Source organism: Triticum dicoccoides, chromosome 2A, assembly GCF_002162155.2.
Source record: "Triticum dicoccoides isolate Atlit2015 ecotype Zavitan chromosome 2A, WEW_v2.0, whole genome shotgun sequence".
In the NCBI taxonomy this organism is placed as follows: Eukaryota; Viridiplantae; Streptophyta; class Magnoliopsida; order Poales; family Poaceae; genus Triticum; species Triticum dicoccoides.
Genome location: NC_041382.1, coordinates 635,391,710 through 635,411,418, shown reverse-complemented (window position 1 = coordinate 635,411,418; position 19,709 = coordinate 635,391,710).

Here is a 19,709-nt window from a genome sequence, read left to right as displayed (position 1 = left end):
ATTAAAAAAACCATCTTGTTATCCTCGATGGCAACAATACAATATGTGCCTTGTTGCCCCTACTGTCACTCGGAAAGGACACCGCAAGATTGAACCCAAAGCTAAGCACTTCTCCCATTGCAAGAAAGATCAATCTAGTAGGTCAAACCAAACTGATAATTCGAAGAGACTTGCAAAGATAACCAATCATACATAAAAGAATTCAGAGAAGATTCAAATATTGTTCATAGATAAACTTGATCATAAACCCACAATTCATCGGTCTCAACAAACACACCGCAAAAAGAAGAATACATCGAATAGGTCTCCACAAGAGAGGGGGAGAATTTTGTATTGAGATCCAAAAAGAGAGAAGAAGCCATCTAGCTAATAACTATGGACCTGTAGGTCTGAGGTAAACTACTCACACTTCATCAGAGAGGCTATGGTGTTGATGTAGAAGCCCTCCGTGATCAATGCCCCCTCTGGTGGAGCTCCTGAAGAGGCCCCAAGATGGGATCTCGTGGATACAAAAAGTTGCGGCGGTGGAATTAGGGTTTTGGCTCAGTATCTGATCGTTTGGGGTACGTAGGTATATATAGGAGGAAGAAGTATGTCGATGGAGCAACAGGGGGCCCACGAGGGTGGAGGGCGCGCCCCCCTACCTCGTGGCCTCCCTGTTGGTTGCTTGACATAGGGTCCAAGTCTCCTGGATCATGTTCGGTGAGAAAATCACGTTCCCGAAGGTTTCATTCCATTTGGACTCCGTCTAATATTCTTTTTCTTCGAAACCCTAAAATAGGCAAAAAAACATCAATTCTAGGCTGGGCCTCCGGTTAGTAGGTTAGTCCCAAAAATAATATAAAAGTGTATAATAAAGCCCAATAATGTCCAAAACAGTAGATAATATAGCATGGAGCAATCAAAAATTATAGATACGTTGGAGACGTATCAGCTACAGAGGCTTGCGGCGGCGGAACTTCCGATCTAGGTTATTTTCTGGAGGTTTGGGCATTTATAGGAGAGGTTGGCATCGAGAACAAGTCAGGGGGGCCCACGGGAAGTCCACGAGGCATCGGGGCATGCCCCCCACCCTCGTGGGGCCCAAGGGACTCCCCTCGGGTAGATTTTTGTTCCAGTATTTTTTATATTTTCTAGAAAAATTCTCTGTTGATTTTTATCGCATTCCGAGAACTTTTATTTCTGCACAAAAACAACACCACGGTAGTTCTGCTGAAAACATCATCAATCTGGGTTAGTTCTAATCAAATCATACCAAAATCATATAAAACTATTGTAAGCTTGGCATGAAGACTTCATAAATTATAGATGCGTTGGAGACGTATCAGCATCCCCAAGCTTAAATCCTGCTCGTCCTCGAGTAGGTAAATGATAAAAGAAATAATTTATGAAGTGTGAATGCTAGCAAGTGCATAAGTTTGATCATTGATAGTTCCAATCACTTTTTCTAGCATCATTATATATCATAACAGTAGCTCAACTCATGAAACTTCTCATGATCAAGTAACAAGCTATTCACATGTTAAAGTATAGATCATAAACTTTCTTGAAAACTAACAAACTATGCTCTTAGTCATCAAACAATTGCAATTCATCTTATTTTCAGGAAGGGTCTATGTAAGAGCTTTGATTCAGCAAACTCCACATACTCAACTATCATTTAATCTTTCACAATTGCTAACACTCATGTGATATTTATGGGTTCAAAGTTTTAATCGGACACAGAGAAAGATAGGGGCTTATAGTTTTCGCCTCCCAACCTTTTACCTCAAGGGTAATGTCAACAACAATAATTTATGAAAACCTACATCCAAGTGGATATATATATATGTGTGTATGTATATCCGGATCGCTCCAACACAAAGTGCTTGCTAAAGTAAAAAGTGTAAAAAGGAAAGGTGATGACCACCATGACTCTTGTATAAGGGTAGAAGATAGAAGTAAAAGATAGGCCCTTCGTAGAGGGAAGCAGAGGTTGTCATGCACTTTTATGGTTGGATGCACAAAATCTTAATGCAAAAGAACGTCACTTTATATTGCCGCTTGTGATAAAGACCTTTATTATGCAGTATGTCGCTTTTATTTCTTCCCTATCACAAGTTCATATAAAGCTTATTTTCTTCGCACTAATAGATCATACATATTTAGAGAGCAATTTTTATTGCATGCACCGATGACAACTTACTTGAAGGATCTTACTCAATCCATAGGTAGGTATGGTGGACTCTCATGGCAAAACTGGTTTAGGGGATGTTTGGAAGCGCAAGTAGTATTTCTACTTGGTGCAAAGAATTTGGCTAGCATGAGAGGGAAAGGCAAGCTCAACAAGTTGGATGATCCAAGACAATGTAACGTTTCGAATATAGGAAAACATAACCCATTAAGTTGTGTTCCTTTTCCAACATCAACTTTTTAGCATGTCAAATTTTAATGAGTGCTCATAATTACAAAAGATGTCCAAGATAGTATATTTATATGTGAAATCTCTCTTCCTTCAATATTCTTTCATGAATTGTTCAGGTGACCAATTCTGTGTTTGCTAACTTCCAATAAGACTACCTATACTTATTATGTGTGAAGTCACTACTCCCCATGCTGTAAGCATATGAAACGTATATAAATTCGGATTTATGATATTCAATTCATTCAACCATTTACTCATAGGATATATGTGAAGCACGTGAGTAAATGACAAACTACTCCAAAAAGATATAAGTGAAGAACACTGAGTAGTCAAATAACTAACTAGCCATGGGAGGATTCTTTTTCATTCAAGATTTCAGATCCAACGATTTTATTCAAACAACAATTAAAATTTAAAATACGCTCCAAGCAAAACACATATCATGTGACGAATAAAAATATAGCTATGAGTAAGGTATACCGATAGTTTTGAAGACGAAAGAGGGGATGCCTTCCGGGGCATCCCCAAGCTTAGGCGCTTGAGTCTTCCTTGAATATTACCTTTGGTTGCCTTGGGCATCCCCAATCTTAGGGTCTTTCCACTCCTTATTCTCCTCATATCGATATCTCACGCAAAGCTTGAAAACTTCAATCACACAAAACTTAACGCAACTTCATAAGATATGTTAGTATGATAAAGAGTAAACCATTCACTTTGGTACTATCAAAGACAAGATTCATAATTATTCTCACACAATGCCTACTATACCATATCATTTCTGTAATTTATATTGAGAAATATAAGCCATAGAAAATAGAAAACAAGCAAACTATGCAATGAACACAGAATCTGTCAAAAACAGAACAGTATGTAATGATCTGAACAACAACCATACTTCTGCTACTCCAAAAATTATTAAATAAATTGGTGGACGTGAGGAATTTGTCTATTAATCTTCTGAAAAAGAATCAACTCAATTGCACTCTTATGTAAAAATGAAAGCTAATCTTGTGAGCGCAAAGTTTCTGTTTTTTACAGCAAGATCACATTAACTTTCACCCAAGTCTTCCCAAAGGTCTTGCTTGGCACTTTATTGAAACAAAAGCTATAATACATGATAACTACAGTAGCTTAATCATGAGAACACACAAAAACAGTAAGGGTAAATATTGGGTTGTCTCCCAACAAGCGCTTTTCTTTAATGCCTTTTAGCTAGGCATGATGATTTCAATGATGCTCACATAAAAGATAAGAATTGAAACATAAAGAGAGCATCATGAAGAATATGACTAGCACATTTAAACCTAACCCACTTCCTATGCCTAGGGATTTTGTGAGCACACAATTTATGTGAACAATAATCAACTAGCATAGGAAGGAAAAATGTAGGATCAAAAGTATGTCTAGAGGGGGGTGATTAGACTACTTGACCAATTAAAAATCTATCCTTTTCCCAATTTTAGTCTTTGGCAGATTTTATCTATCTTAGCACAAGTCAAGCAATCTTAACACAATTCAAGCAAGCATGCAAAGAGTCTATGAGCAGCGGAAAGTAAAGCATGCAACTTGTAAGAATGTAAAGGGAAGGGTTTGGAGAATTCACATGCAATTGGAGACACGGATGTTTTTGTCGTGGTTCCGATAGGTGGTGCTATCGTACATCCACGTTGATGGAGACTTCAACCCACGAAGGGAAACAGTTGCGCGAGTCCACGGAGGGCTCCACCCACGAAGGGTCCACGAAGAAGCAACCTTGTCTATCCCATCATGGCCATCGCCCACGAAGGACTTGCCTCACTAGCGGTAGATCTTCACGAAGTAGGCGATCTCCTTGCCCTTACAAACTCCTTGGTTCAACTCCACAATCTTTGTCGGAGGCTCCCAAGTGACACCTAGCCGATCTAGGAGACACCACTCTCCAAGAAGTAACAAATGGTGTGTTGATGATGAACTCCTTGCTCTTGTGCTTCAAATGATAGTCTCCCCAACACTCAACTCTCTCTCACAGGATATGGATTGGGTGGAAACAAGATTTGAGTGGAAAGCAACTTGGGGAAGGCTAGAGATCAAGATTCATATGGTGAGAATGGAATATCTTGGCCACAACACATGAGTAGGTGGTTCTCTCTCAGAAAATGTGTATTGGAAGTGTAGGTATGTTCTGATGGCTCTCTCCATGAATGAAGAGGTGGTGGAGGGGTATATATAGCCTCCACACAAAAACTAACCGTTACACACAATTTACCAATCTTGGTGAGACCGAATTGAGAAACTCGGTCGAACCGATTTAGCAAACCTAGTGACCGTTAGGATTTTCGGTGGGACTGAGATGCAACTCGGTAGGACCGATATGGTTAGGGTTAGGGCATAACGTAATCTCGGTGTGACCGATTACACAAACTCGGTGGGACCGATTTTGGTAATAAGCTAACCAGAGAGTTGGTCAGGTAAACTCGATGGGACCGATCGCTCATTTTGGTGGGACCAAAATGTTACAAAAGGGAAACAGAGAGTTTACATTGCAATCTTGGTGGGACCAATCGCTCATCTTGGTAGGACCGAAACGTTATAAAGGGAAACAGAGAGATTACAACCCCATCTCGGTGTGACCGAGATCCCTATCGGTGAGACCGATTTGCCTAGGGTTTGTGGCAGTGGCTATGACATCTGAACTTGGTGGCGCCGGATAGAAAGAATCGGTGGGGCCAAGTTTGACTTTTGGTTTAGGTCATATGTGGATGTGGGAAGGTAGTTGAGGGTTTTTGGAGCATATCACTAAGCGCTATGAAGAAAGAACCTCATCAAGCAACACCTCATCCCTCCTTGATAGTATTGGCTTTTCCTATAGACTCAATGTGATCTTGGATCACTAAAATATAAAAATGTAGAGTCTTGAGCTTTGAGCTTGAGCCAATCTTTTGTCCTTAGTATTTTGAGGGGTCCACTTTCCTCATCCATGCCATGCCATTCATTGAGCTTTTCCTGAAATATTAATCTTGGAATATCATTAGCTCAATGAGCTATATGTTGTTAGGAATTACCAAAACCACCTAGGGATAGTTGCACTTTCAATCTCCCCGTTTTGGTAATTGATGACAACATATAGATCAAAGCTTCGACGAATGATAATAAGAGTGAAAAACATTGTCGCTTTGAGAAGTATGTGAAAAGCAAGAGCTCCCCCTAAATTTGTGCATAGATTATGATTTGCTTTGGACTGCAAATGCACAGAGAATTAGGCTCATGGGTTACTCTTCCATGTCACATACATCTTGGTGGAGCGCTCAAAATGATAATAATGAAATACATGCACTCATCACCAAGCAAAGTGAATGATCATATAGGGATAAAATGATAATGTCATCCAACAAGCATTAATGTAGCATATGATCAAACACACATGATCATCCAAGTATCACACAGACAGAAAGTATCTCAATCAAGCAAATAATGTTCAACCACCAAAGCAAGAGAGAATAAAAAAGAAACGCTCTCTCTCGAAGCCTATGATCTATACATTTTTCTCCCCCTTTGGCAACAAGTTACCAAAAAGTTCCTAGAAAATGCATAGAACTAAATCGTCTCTCAGGCTTGGTCTTCAGGTGGTGGTGTCCGGATAACTCCAAGAACAAAGGCTTCAGTTGATGTATATGGAGCTGATGGAGTAGGTGCTGGAGCTGGTGGCACTAAAGCTGTAGCTGGTGCAGATGAAGTGGCTCTGGTGTCTGGAATAGGCACTGCAGCAGACCTTTGAGCTCTAGGCACTCTGGAAAATGCATCAGTGGTTGTCTTGCCCTTCCTCTCCTGCATATCATCCTGAAGTTGCTCCACAATAGACTGGATCTCAGTTACCTTCACATCCAAGTCATAGAACTTCTGCTCCATGATCCTTTCCAAGCTCTCCTGGTTTTGAGTCAGGGTGGCCATCCCTTTCTCAATCCTTAGAGTGGATGCAATCAAGTAGCCGAGCTGATCTTGCTTGCTCTTCAGAAGATACTGAGATGCCTCTTCCATGGTTGGCATCTTTGCAGCTTTCTCAGCCTTTGCCTTCTCCCTCTTTGCTTGAACGTGCACAGAAGATGGTTCATCCTCATTCATAACCACTTGGTTGTCCTCAAAGTCTGGATAGATGGGCAGGTGCTCCTTGTCCAGCAGATATGTGCCAGTGCCCATCTTGGAGTTAATCAGCTCCTGAATTTGTGGGGCATATCCACAACTCCTCTTCCGATCTGCAGTTGTCCTCTTTATGGTTTCCACTATTAGGCTCATGACTTTGAACTTCTGTGGGACATCAAAGATGTGAAGCAAGTTAATTGCATGGCCTCTGATCATCTTGTGATCACCTGATTTTGGCAAGAGAGTGTGCCTGAGGATCCAGTTGATAGTTGGCAAGCCTGACAGAAGGTAATGTACAGATCCAAACTTGTGTGTCTCAAGAGCAGCATCCGGGATCTCCTTGTACATGTGTGCCATGGTGTTGTGATCCTTCTTCTTGTTGGCATAGACATCCAATTCATCTTCACTCTCTTCTGGGGCATTGATCAACTTAGCCCATTCCGCAACTTCGGACTGGTATCGAGTGCCTTCAAACATCCAACTACCTTGCCATCTGGGTAGAAGTGAGCTGTGGAGTAGAACTGCATGATAAGCTCATCATTCCACTTTGTGAGCTTCTCAGCCACAAACTCATCAACTCCACAAGCCTTGAAACTGTCATATACTCCTGGATAATGTTCTTCATTCTCCTTGATGTACTCCCAGTTGACCCATCTCATGTCACATACTATTGGTTTCTTGTCAAGCAACACAGTCTCATAAAAATCCTGGTGTTCTTTGGTATGGAACCTGTAGTTCACAGCAGTTCTCCTTCTGGTGGCATATGGATCTGACTCTCTCCATAGCCTCAATCCTGAGTCCTTCCTGATCTTCATGTTTTCTGCTACAGGATGAGCATCATTATGATCTGGAATTTTTGGCTTTAACTTCCTCAAGATAACATAATCATCTTCTTCTTCCATTGCAGCTTCAGGCATTGGGGCCTTGTTCTTCTCTGCAGCTGGAATGTTCCTGGTACTCCTCTTTGGTGCAGTTTTGGGTTTTGGAGCAGCTGGCTTAGAAGCTTCTTTGGGCTTAGATGAAGCAGCCCCTGATCTTATGGCATCTCCCATAAGTTTATGTGCCTTAGGTGCTGGTGCAGCATCCTCTTCCTCTTCCTCTTCTTCAGAGTCTCTCATGATTGAAGATCTCCCAAGCACTCTGGCAGTGGTCTTCTTGACCCTCTCTTTCCTCTTCTTCCCTTCTACAGCAGCCTCTTTGGGTTCAGATTCCAAAGGTACTTGAGTAGAGGCTTTGGCTTTAGACATGGGAATTCTCTTTGCAGGTAATTTGGTCTTCATACCAGGCTTAGTTGCAGCAGCAGTGCTATATTCCTTTTAAACCACTTTCTTTTTGGAAGTGGCCTCATCCTCAACTGCCACATAGTCTTCATCCTCGGATTCAGAAGTTTTCTTCTTTCTGGCCCTGGTGGCAGCCTTTGGCAGAATGCTTGGTGTGCTCCTGCTGCCATCATCTGAGCTACTGGAGGGACTAGTGCCCTCACTCAAGTGAACCTGCTCCTCTGACTTGTTCTGACTGTCACTTTGATCAGACATAATGCAAACACTAACAGCATACCCTGTGAATAGATTATAGATGAGGTAGAGTGGATGAGCATCACAAAATACAAAGGTTTTTGCAAAAGAATTAATCAAAAACTTAGTTTTAGTTTTCCTCGGAAAGCATTTCGGATCAACCGATTTGTAAACTTGGTGATACCGAAGCAGCTTTTGGAACCTAAACTAGTGAACTCGGTCAGACCGAGTCACAGTTCGGTGGCACCGAGACTGCTAGGGTTTCACAAAGTCTTGAACTCGGTCACACCAATTTGCAATTCTTGGTCAGACCGAGAATCACATGTGCAATGGCCTGAGCCAAATCGGTGGTACCGAGTTCCACAACTCGGTTGGTCCAAGATGGTTTCGGCGGAAACCTAACCCTAAATTTTCAAATCATCTCTAATCTACAGAGTGTTTTGACTGGATAAGATAGTTTCAATCGTGGCAAGACTCATGGCGAACACAATGTGCTAGGAATCAGATAAGGATAGCATAGTGATCAAGTTCATACCCTAGTTCGGCGATGAACTCGCTACAGCGGCAACAGCGGGGATTATTCCTGTTGACGGCGGCGGAGACCAGCGGCAAGAGGCAACTAGCGACGAGGAGGACGATCTGGAGACCCTGGAGGCAGAGCGGGCTAAGCGCGGGCGAAAGAGTTCGAAGAAAATTTCCAAAATTTTGCCCGTGGGTATATATAGCCCGACCCTGTCGGTGTGACCGAGTGGAACAACTCGGTGGCACCGAGATGCATAACTGCAAGCAGTTGCTGCAACTCGGTGTGACCGAAAAGTTCAAATCGGTTGCACCGAGATTGAAAACCTAGATCGACTTAGTGATCTCGGTATGACCGAAATGGGTGAATCGGTCAGACCGAAACGCACAAAGAAGTTTTGGAAGTTTAAGTCTATGACGAATCGGGGACTCCGAGTGCTCCTCACACAGAGTGGTTCGAATCTGACATGATCAAATTTTTTGATGTAGCATGAATAGAGTTTGAGACGAGAAAAGCATAGATAGCTAGAGAAGGCTCTTAGGCATTCTTGTCCATCCACTTGGCCAAAAGAAAAGGAAACCAATCAATCAAAACAACAAGTGGATGTCCTCGAATGAGTAAATTATGCAACCAACATGCTCACACAACAAAATGACAAATGAAATATGTGGCAAAGCATGCACAAACAATTCTAGCATCTATCAAGCAATTGGCGATGACTAGGTCATCTATATATGAGTATATTGACTTAGGAAGCAAATGAGAACATTTGATCATAGGTCATACTCATCGTTTAAGCACAAGTGGGGTTACCACTTTTACATAAAGCATTGTTGTGTTCACACCATTAGAGCTGCTTTAACTCAATTGTTAGAGTAAAGCTCCCCCTAGATGTGAGATCCCCCTTAAGAGGGATGAACTAACCTTGGGTTTTGTCGATGATGACTTCATGTAGGTGTTGAAGATGTGGATGTTCTAAGTTGATGTAGATCATTCGGAGCTATCCTTTGGAGTGAGTTGCACTTTCAATACCTACACGGGTTAGTCCCACAAGGAACAAACAAGGATATCCATAGACATAGAGTGATGCACACACAAGATGATGTCTATGAGAGCATTAGGTTACCTTGTCCCTTGTCTTACCAACAAGAGGGTTTGTGTCTCCTTGAACTAGTGCAAGATGTGGAAGTTGATTGCACTTGTTCTTGCCAAAATGATAAGAGTGAAGTATGTTGGTGGAGTCACCCTCAAGAACTCTCTAGTTCTTCTTCTTCGGGATCCACACCATCTTGATGGGAATCCTCGGAGTTGTAGTTGTACTTCATGAAGTGGAACTTGATGTAGTCTTGGGAACCCACTTGACCAAGGCCTTAGGAGCTTCTTCAAATGCATCAATTTCCTCTTGAAGCTTGTCCTTGACTTTTTGCTTCTGGTCTTGTGGTGGAAGATCATCTTGAGCTTGTGTCCCTTTGAAAGAAGTAGGATCATACTTCTCTTGTTGAGGAACAAACTTCGTCTTGGGGTATTGATCTTCTTCCCACTCAACTCCATTGGCATTGAACTTTCGTTCAAAACCAATACCTTGATTCTTCCGGTGCCTTCCTTGCTTGCGTACAATTTCCTCGAATTGCTTACTCCCGTCAAGGCTCTTGTAAACACCTTTCTCTATAATTCCCTTCAATAAGCTATTTTCTTGCTCAAGTGTAACTTGGCTAAGATAATCATTAGTGGAATCAAGAGAACTACTAGAAGCAACAACATTGGATTTAGCATGATTATTGTTACTACTAGAGGAAGAATCCTTCTTGTTCTTGTTACTAGACTTGACTTGAGGCATGTAAGTGGATAAGAGTAAACGCTTGGCAATGTAAGAAGAACTTTTCTTACAAAGATCATCATTGATTGCCTTTAAGAACTCATGCTCTTGCTCAAGGTTGAGCTTTTCAAAACGTAATTTCTCATGAGTCCTTGAAAGTTCTCGATGATCTCCTAAGATAGTTTCATGAGCTAACTTAAGAGTGTTTAGTTCTTTAGTTAGAGACTCCGTATTCTCCTTATCATTGTCATTCGTTTCATCATAGTATTCATCACTATAGTTGTCAACAAGCAAATCATCATCACCTAACAAGTCATATTCATCACTATTGAAATCAACATACTTGGGGTGTGATACCTTTGGACCTTTGGCCATGAAGCATCTTCCAATTCCTTCATTTGGTGAATCAAATATGTCATAGGAGTCGGTTGACACAAGTGCTAGACCGGCAACACCTTCATCTTGAGTATATTCGGAGTCAAAGTGATAGCTTCTCTCGCAGTCATTGTCGGAGTCGGAGCCGGATACCCATTCACCAACATGAGCTTGATGTCTTCGTTTTGTGTAGCTCCTTGATGACTTATCCTTCCTTTCTGAATCCTTGCTTCTCTGAGACGGTCTTCGTTCATATCGATCATCCCTCTCCTTCTCTCCCTTGATGGTGATTCTTCTCTTCTACTTCTTCTTTTGGGAGAATCTTCTCTTCTCTTGTGGGGAGCCGTACACTCATTGGAGTAGATTCTGGGTCTTCCACAATTGTAGCAGTTTCGCTCTCGACTAGAAGATCTTTTGTCATTGTAGGACCTTGACTTGGAACTTCTCTCTTTGATTCTATTCTTGTAGAACTTGTTGAAGTTCTTCACCATTAAGCTCAATTCTTCATTGAAGGTTTGTTTCTCACTTGATGATGTGGGGGCTTCACATGAGGCTTTGTAAGCACCACTTGACTTGTTATGGAGCTCCTCCTTATCCTTGAGTGACATCTCATGAGCAACAATTATTCCAATGAGTTCCGTTGGCTTGAGATCTTTGTAATTCGGCATCATTTGGATCAATGTGCATACGGTATCGTATTTTCCATCCAAGGCTCTTAGGATCTTCTTGATGATGAATTTGTCGGTCATCTCTTCACTTCCTAAGCCGGCAATCTCATTTGTGATAAGAGCAAGCCTAGAGTACATTTCAGCGACACCTTCACCATCCTTCATTTTGAACTTGTCAAGTTGACTTTGAAGCACATCCAACTTGGATTCCTTGACGGAGTCGGTACCTTCATGCATGTCAATCAAAGTATCCCAAATTTCCTTTGCACTCTCAAGACGGCTGATTTTGTTGAATTCTTCGGGGCACAATCCGTTGAAGAGGATATCAAAAGCTTGAGCATTGTATTGTAACATCTTCAACTCTTCCATGGTGGCTTCATGATTCGGTTCTCTCCCATCAAAGAATTCACCTTGCTAGCCAACACACACAATAGCCCAAACGGTGGGGTTATGTCCAAGAATATGCATTTTCATCTTATGCTTCCAAGTAGCAAAATTAGTGCCATCAAAGTAAGGACCTCTACGGTGGTAATTTCCCTCGCTAGACGCCATACTCTCCTAGGTTGTGAAACCAAGGCTATGACCACCAAAAGCTATGGAAATCAAAGCAAATGGATACCAACGCTCTGATACCACTTGTAGGATTGAAAGTATGTCTAGAGGGGGTGATTAGACTACTTGACCAATTAAAAATCTATCATTTTCCCAATTTTAGTCTTTGGCAGATTTTATCTATCTTAGCACAAGTCTATGAGCAGCGGAAAGTAAAGCATGCAACTTGCAAGAATGTAAAGGGAAGGGTTTGGAGAATTCAAACGCAATTGGAGACACGGATGTTTTTGTCGTGGTTCCGATAGGTGGTGCTATCGTACATCCACGTTGATGGAGACTTCAACCCACGAAGGGTAACGGTTGCGCGAGTCCACGGAGGGCTCCACCCACGAAGGGTCCACGAAGAAGCAACCTTGTCTATCCCATCATGGCCATCGCCCACGAAGGACTCGCCTCATTAGCGGTAGATCTTCACGAAGTAGGCGATCTCCTTGCCCTTACAAACTCCTTGGTTCAACTCCACAATCTTTCTCGGAGGCTCCCAAGTGACACCTAGCCGATCTAGGAGACACCGCTCTCCAAGAAGTAACAAATGGTGTGTTGATGATGAACTCCTTGCTCTTGTGCTTCAAATGATAGTCTCCCCAACACTCAACTCTCTCTCATAGGATATGGATTGGGTGGAAACAAGATTTGAGTGGAAAGCAACTTGGGGAAGGATAGAGATCAAGATTCATATGGTGAGAATGGAATATCTTGGCCTCAACACATGAGTAGGTGGTTCTCTCTCAGAAAATGTGTATTGGAAGTGTAGGTATGTTCTGATGGCTCTCTCCATGAATGAAGAGGTGGTGGAGGGGTATATATAGCCTCCACACAAAAACTAACCGTTACACATAATTTACCAATCTCGGTGAGACCGAATTGAGAAACTCGGTCGGACTGATTTAGCAAACCTAGTGACCGTTAGGATTTTCGATGGGACTGAGATGCAACTCGGTAGGACCGATATGGTTAGGGTTAGGGCATAACGTAATCTCGGTGTGACCGATTACACAAACTCGGTGGGACCGATTTTGATAATAAGCTAACCAGAGAGTTGGTCAGGTAAACTCGGTGGGACCGATCGCTCATTTCGGTGGGACCGAAATGTTACAAAAGGGAAACAGAGAGTTTACATTGCAATCTCAGTGGGACCGATCGCTCATCTCGGTAGGACCAAAACGTTACGAAGGGAAACAGAGAGATTACAACCCCATCTCGGTGTGACCAAGATCCCTATCGGTGAGACCAATTTGCCTAGGGTTTGTGGTAGTGGCTATGACATCTGAACTCGGTGGCGCCGGATAGAAAGAATTGGTGGGGCCAAGTTTGACTTTTGGTTTAGGTCATATGTGGATGTGGGAAGGTAGTTGAGGGTTTTTGGAGCATATCACTAAGCACTATGAAGCAAGAACCTCATCAAGCAACACCTCATCCCTCCTTGATAGTATTGGCTTTTCCTATAAACTCAATGTGATCTTGGATCACTAAAATATAAAAATGTAGAGTCTTGAGCTTTGAGCTTGAGCCAATCTTTTGTCCTTAGTATTTTGAGGGGTCCACTTTCCTCATCCATGCCATGCCATTCATTGAGCTTTTCTTGAAATATTAATCTTGGAATATCATTAGCTCAATGAGCTATATGTTGTTAGGAATTACCAAAACCACCTAGGGATAGTTGCACTTTCAATCTCCCCCTTTTTGGTAATTGATGACAACATATAGATCAAAGCTTCGACGAATGATAATAAGAGTGAAAAACATTGTCGCTTTGAGAAGTATGTGAAAAGAAAGAGCTCCCCCTAAATTTGTGCATAGATTATGATTTGCTTTGGACTGCAAATGCACAGAGAATTAGGCTCATGGGTTACTCTTCCATGTCACATACATCTTGGTGGAGCGCTCAAAATGATAATAATGAAATACATGCACTCATCACCAAGCAAAGTGAATGATCATATAGGGATAAAATGATAATGTCATCCAACAAGCATTAATGTAGCATATGATCAAACACACATGATCATCCAAGTATCACACAGACAGAAAGTATCTCAATCAAGCAAATAATGTTCAACCACCAAAGCAAGAGAGAATAAAAAAGAAACGCTCTCTCTCGAAGCCTATGATCTATACATTTTTCTCCCCCTTTGGCAACAAGTTACCAAAAAGTTCCTAGAAAATGCATAGAACTAAATCGTCTCTCAGGCTTGGTCTTCAGGTGGTGGTGTCCGGATAACTCCAAGAACGAAGGCTTCAGTTGATGTATATGGAGCTGATGGAGTAGGTGCTGGAGCTGGTGGCACTAAAGCTGTAGCTGGTGCAGATGAAGTGGCTCTGGTGTCTGGAATAGGCACTGCAGCAGACCTTTGAGCTCTAGGCACTCTGGAAAATGCATCAGTGGTTGTCTTGCCCTTCCTCTCCTGCATATCATCCTGAAGTTGCTCCACAATAGACTGGATCTCAGTTACCTTCACATCCAAGTCATAGAACTTCTGCTCCATGATCCTTTCCAAGCTCTCCTGGTTTTGAGTCAGGGTGTCCATCCCTTTCTCAATCCTTAGAGTGGATGCAATCAAGTAGCCGAGCTGATCTTGCTTGCTCTTCAGAAGATACTGAGATGCCTCTTCCATGGTTGGCATCTTTGCAGCTTTCTCAGCCTTTGCCTTCTCCCTCTTTGCTTGAACGTGCACAGAAGATGGTTCATCCTCATTCATAACCACTTGGTTGTCCTCAAAGTCTGGATAGATGGGCAGGTGCTCCTTGTCCAGCAGATATGTGCCAGTGCCCATCTTGGAGTTAATCAGCTCCTGAATTTGTGGGGCATATCCACAACTCCTCTTCCGATCTGCAGTTGTCCTCTTTATGGTTTCCACTATTAGGCTCATGACTTTGAACTTCTGTGGGACATCAAAGATGTGAAGCAAGTTAATTGCATGGCCTCTGATCATCTTGTGATCACCTGATTTTGGCAAGAGAGTGTGCCTGAGGATCCAGTTGATAGTTGGCAAGCCTGACAGAAGGTAATGTACAGATCCAAACTTGTGTGTCTCAAGAGCAGCATCCGGGATCTCCTTGTACATGTGTGCCATGGTGTTGTGATCCTTCTTCTTGTTGGCATAGACATCCAATTCATCTTCACTCTCTTCTGGGGCATTGATCAACTTAGCCCATTCCGCAACTTCGGACTGGTATCGAGTGCCTTCAAACATCCAACTACCTTGCCATCTGGGTAGAAGTGAGCTGTGGAGTAGAATTGCATGATAAGCTCATCATTCCACTTTGTGAGCTTCTCAGCCACAAACTCATCAACTCCACAAGCCTTGAAACTGTCATATACTCCTGGATAATGTTCTTCATTCTCCTTGATGTACTCCCAGTTGACCCATCTCATGTCACATACTATTGGTTTCTTGTCAAGCAACACAGTCTCATAAAAATCCTGGTGTTCTTTGGTATGGAACCTGTAGTTCACAGCAGTTCTCCTTCTGGTGGCATATGGATCTGACTCTCTCCATAGCCTCAATCCTGAGTCCTTCCTGATCTTCATGTTTTCTGCTACAGGATGAGCATCATTATGATCTGCAATTTTTGGCTTTAACTTCCTCAAGATAACATAATCATCTTCTTCTTCCATTGCAGCTTCAGGCATTGGGGCCTTGTTCTTCTCTGCAGCTGGAATGTTCCTGGTACTCCTCTTTGGTGCAGTTTTGGGTTTTGGAGCAGCTGGCTTAGAAGCTTCTTTGGGCTTAGATGAAGCAGCCCCTGATCTTATGGCATCTCCCATAAGTTTATGTGCCTTAGGTGCTGGTGCAGCATCCTCTTCCTCTTCCTCTTCTTCAGAGTCTCTCATGATTGAAGATCTCCCAAGCACTCTGGCAGTGGTCTTCTTGACCCTCTCTTTCCTCTTCTTCCCTTCTACAGCAGCCTCTTTGGGTTCAGATTCCAAAGGTACTTGAGTAGAGGCTTTGGCTTTAGACATGGGAATTCTCTTTGCAGGTAATTTGGTCTTCATACCAGGCTTAGTTGCAGCAGCAGTGCTATATTCCTTTTAAACCACTTTCTTTTTGGAAGTGGCCTCATCCTCAACTGCCACATAGTCTTCATCCTCGGATTCAGAAGTTTTCTTCTTTCTGGCCCTGGTGGCAGCCTTTGGCAGAATGCTTGGTGTGCTCCTGCTGCCATCATCTGAGCTACTGGAGGGACTAGTGCCCTCACTCAAGTGAACCTGCTCCTCTGACTTGTTCTGACTGTCACTTTGATCAGACATAATGCAAACACTAACAGCATACCCTGTGAATAGATTATAGATGAGGTAGAGTGGATGAGCATCACAAAATACAAAGGTTTTTGCAAAAGAATTAATCAAAAACTTAGTTTTAGTTTTCCTCGGAAAGCATTTCGGATCAACCGATTTGTAAACTTGGTGATACCGAAGCAGCTTTTGGAACCTAAACTAGTGAACTCGATCAGACCGAGTCATAGTTCGGTGGCACCGAGACTGCTAGGGTTTCACAAAGTCCTGAACTCGGTCACACCAATTTGCAATTCTTGGTCAGACCAAGAATCACATGTGCAATGGCCTGAGCCAAATCGGTGGTACCGAGTTCCACAACTCGGTTGGTCCAAGATGGTTTCGGCGGAAACCTAACCCTAAATTTTCAAATCATCTCTAATCTACAGAGTGTTTTGACTGGATAAGATAGTTTCAATCGTGGCAAGACTCATGGCGAACACAATGTGCTAGGAATCAGATAAGGATAGCATAGTGATCAAGTTCATACCCTAGTTCGGCGATGAACTCACTACAGCGGCAACAGTGGGGATTATTCCCGTTGACGGCGGCGGAGACCAGCGGCAAGAGGCAACTAGCGACGAGGAGGACGATCTGGAGACCCTGGAGGCAGAGCGGGCTAAGCGCGGGCGAAAGAGTTCGGAGAAAATTTCCAAAATTTTGCCCGTGGGTATATATAGCCCGACCCTGTCGGTGTGACCGAGTGGAACAACTCGGTGGCACCGAGATGCATAACTGCAAGCAGTTGCTGCAACTCGGTGTGACCGAAAAGTTCAAATCGGTTGCACCGAGATTGAAAACCTAGATCGACTTAGTGATCTCGGTTTGACCGAAATGGGTGAATCGGTCAGACCGAAACGCACAAAGAAGTTTTGGAAGTTTAAGTCTATGACGAATCGGGGACTCCGAGTGCTCCTCACACAGAGTGGTTCGAATCTGACATGATCAAATTTTGTGATGTAGCATGAATAGAGTTTGAGACGAGAAAAGCATAGATAGCTAGAGAGGGCTCTTAGGCATTCTTGTCCATCCACTTGGCCAAAAGAAAAGGAAACCAATCAATCAAAACAACAAGTGGATGTCCTCGAATGAGTAAATTATGCAACCGACATGCTCACACAACAAAATGACAAATGAAATATGTGGCAAAGCATGCACAAACAATTCTAGCATCTATCAAGCAATTGGCAATGACTAGGTCATCTATATATGAGTATATTGACTTAGGAAGCAAATGAGAACATTTGATCATAGGTCATACTCATCGTTTAAGCACAAGTGGGGTTACCACTTTTACATAAAGCGTTGTTGTGTTCACACCATTAGAGCTGCTTTAACTCAATTGTTAGAGTAAAGCTCCCCCTAGATGTGAGATCCCCCTTAAGAGGGATGAACTAACCTTGGGTTTTGTCGATGATGACTTCATGTAGGTGTTGAAGATGTGGATGTTCTAAGTTGATGTAGATCATTCGGAGCTATCCTTTGGAGTGAGTTGCACTTTCAATACCTACACGGGTTAGTCCCACAAGGAACAAACAAGGATATCCATAGACATAGAGTGATGCACACACAAGATGATGTCTATGAGAGCATTAGGTTACCTTGTCCCTTGTCTTACCAACAAGAGGGTTTGTGTCTCCTTGAACTAGTGCAAGATGTGGAAGTTGATTGCACTTGTTCTTGCCAAAATGATAAGAGTGAAGTATGTTGGTGGAGTCACCCTCAAGAACTCTCTAGTTCTTCTTCTTCGGGATCCACACCATCTTGATGGGAATCCTCGGAGTTGTAGTTGTACTTCATGAAGTGGAACTTGATGTAGTCTTGGGAACCCACTTGACCAAGGCCTTAGGAGCTTCTTCAAATGCATCAATTTCCTCTTGAAGCTTGTCCTTGACTTTTTGCTTCTGGTCTTGTGGTGGAAGATCATCTTGAGCTTGTGTCCCTTTGAAAGAAGTAGGATCATACTTCTCTTGTTGAGGAACAAACTTCGTCTTGGGGTATTGATCTTCTTCCCACTCAACTCCATTGGCATTGAACTTTCGTTCAAAACCAATACCTTGATTCTTCCGGTGCCTTCCTTGCTTGCGTACAATTTCCTCGAATTGCTTACTCCCGTAAAGGCTCTTGTAAACACCTTTCTCTATAATTCCCTTCAATAAGCTATTTTCTTGCTCAAGTGTAACTTGGCTAAGATAATCATTAGTGGAATCAAGAGAACTACTAGAAGCAACAACATTGGATTTAGCATGATTATTGTTACTACTAGAGGAAGAATCCTTCTTGTTCTTGTTACTAGACTTGACTTGAGGCATGTAAGTGGATAAGAGTAAACGCTTGGCAATGTAAGAAGAACTTTTCTTACAAAGATCATCATTGATTGCCTTTAAGAACTCATGCTCTTGCTCAAGGTTGAGCTTTTCAAAACGTAATTTCTCATGAGTCCTTAAAAGTTCTCGATGATCTCCTAAGATAGTTTCATGAGCTAACTTAAGAGTGTTTAGTTCTTTAGTTAGAGACTCAGTCTTCTCCTTATCATTGTCATTCGTTTCATCATAGTATTCATCACTATAGTTGTCAACAAGCAAATCATCATCACCTAACAAGTCATATTCATCACTATTGAAATCAATATACTTGGGGTGTGATACCTTTGGACCTTTGGCCATGAAGCATCTTCCAATTCCTTCATTTGGTGAATCAAATATGTCGTAGGAGTCGGTTGACACAAGTGCTAGACCGGCAACACCTTCATCTTGAGTATATTCGGAGTCAAAGTGATAGCTTCTCTCGCAGTCATTGTCGGAGTCGGAGCCGGATACCCATTCACCAACATGAGCTTGATGTCTTCGTTTTGTGTAGCTCCTTGATGACTTATCCTTCCTTTCCGAATCCTTGCTTCTCTGAGAGGGTCTTCGTTCATATCGATCATCCCTCTCCTTCTCTCCCTTGATGGTGATTCTTCTCTTCTACTTCTTCTTTTGGGAGAATCTTCTCTTCTCTTGTGGGGAGCCGTACACTCATTGGAGTAGATTCTGGGTCTTCCACAATTGTAGCAGTTTCGCTCTCGACTAGAAGATCTTTTGTCATTGTAGGACCTTGACTTGGAACTTCTCTCTTTGATTCTATTCTTGTAGAACTTGTTGAAGTTCTTCACCATTAAGCTCAATTCTTCATTGAAGGTTTGTTTCTCACTTGATGATGTGGGGGCTTCACATGAGGCTTTGTAAGCACCACTTGACTTGTTATGGAGCTCCTCCTTATCCTTGAGTGACATCTCATGAGCAACAATTATTCCAATGAGTTCCGTTGGCTTGAGATCTTTGTAATTCGGCATCATTTGGATCAATGTGCATACGGTATCGTATTTTCCATCCAAGGCTCTTAGGATCTTCTTGATGATGAATTTGT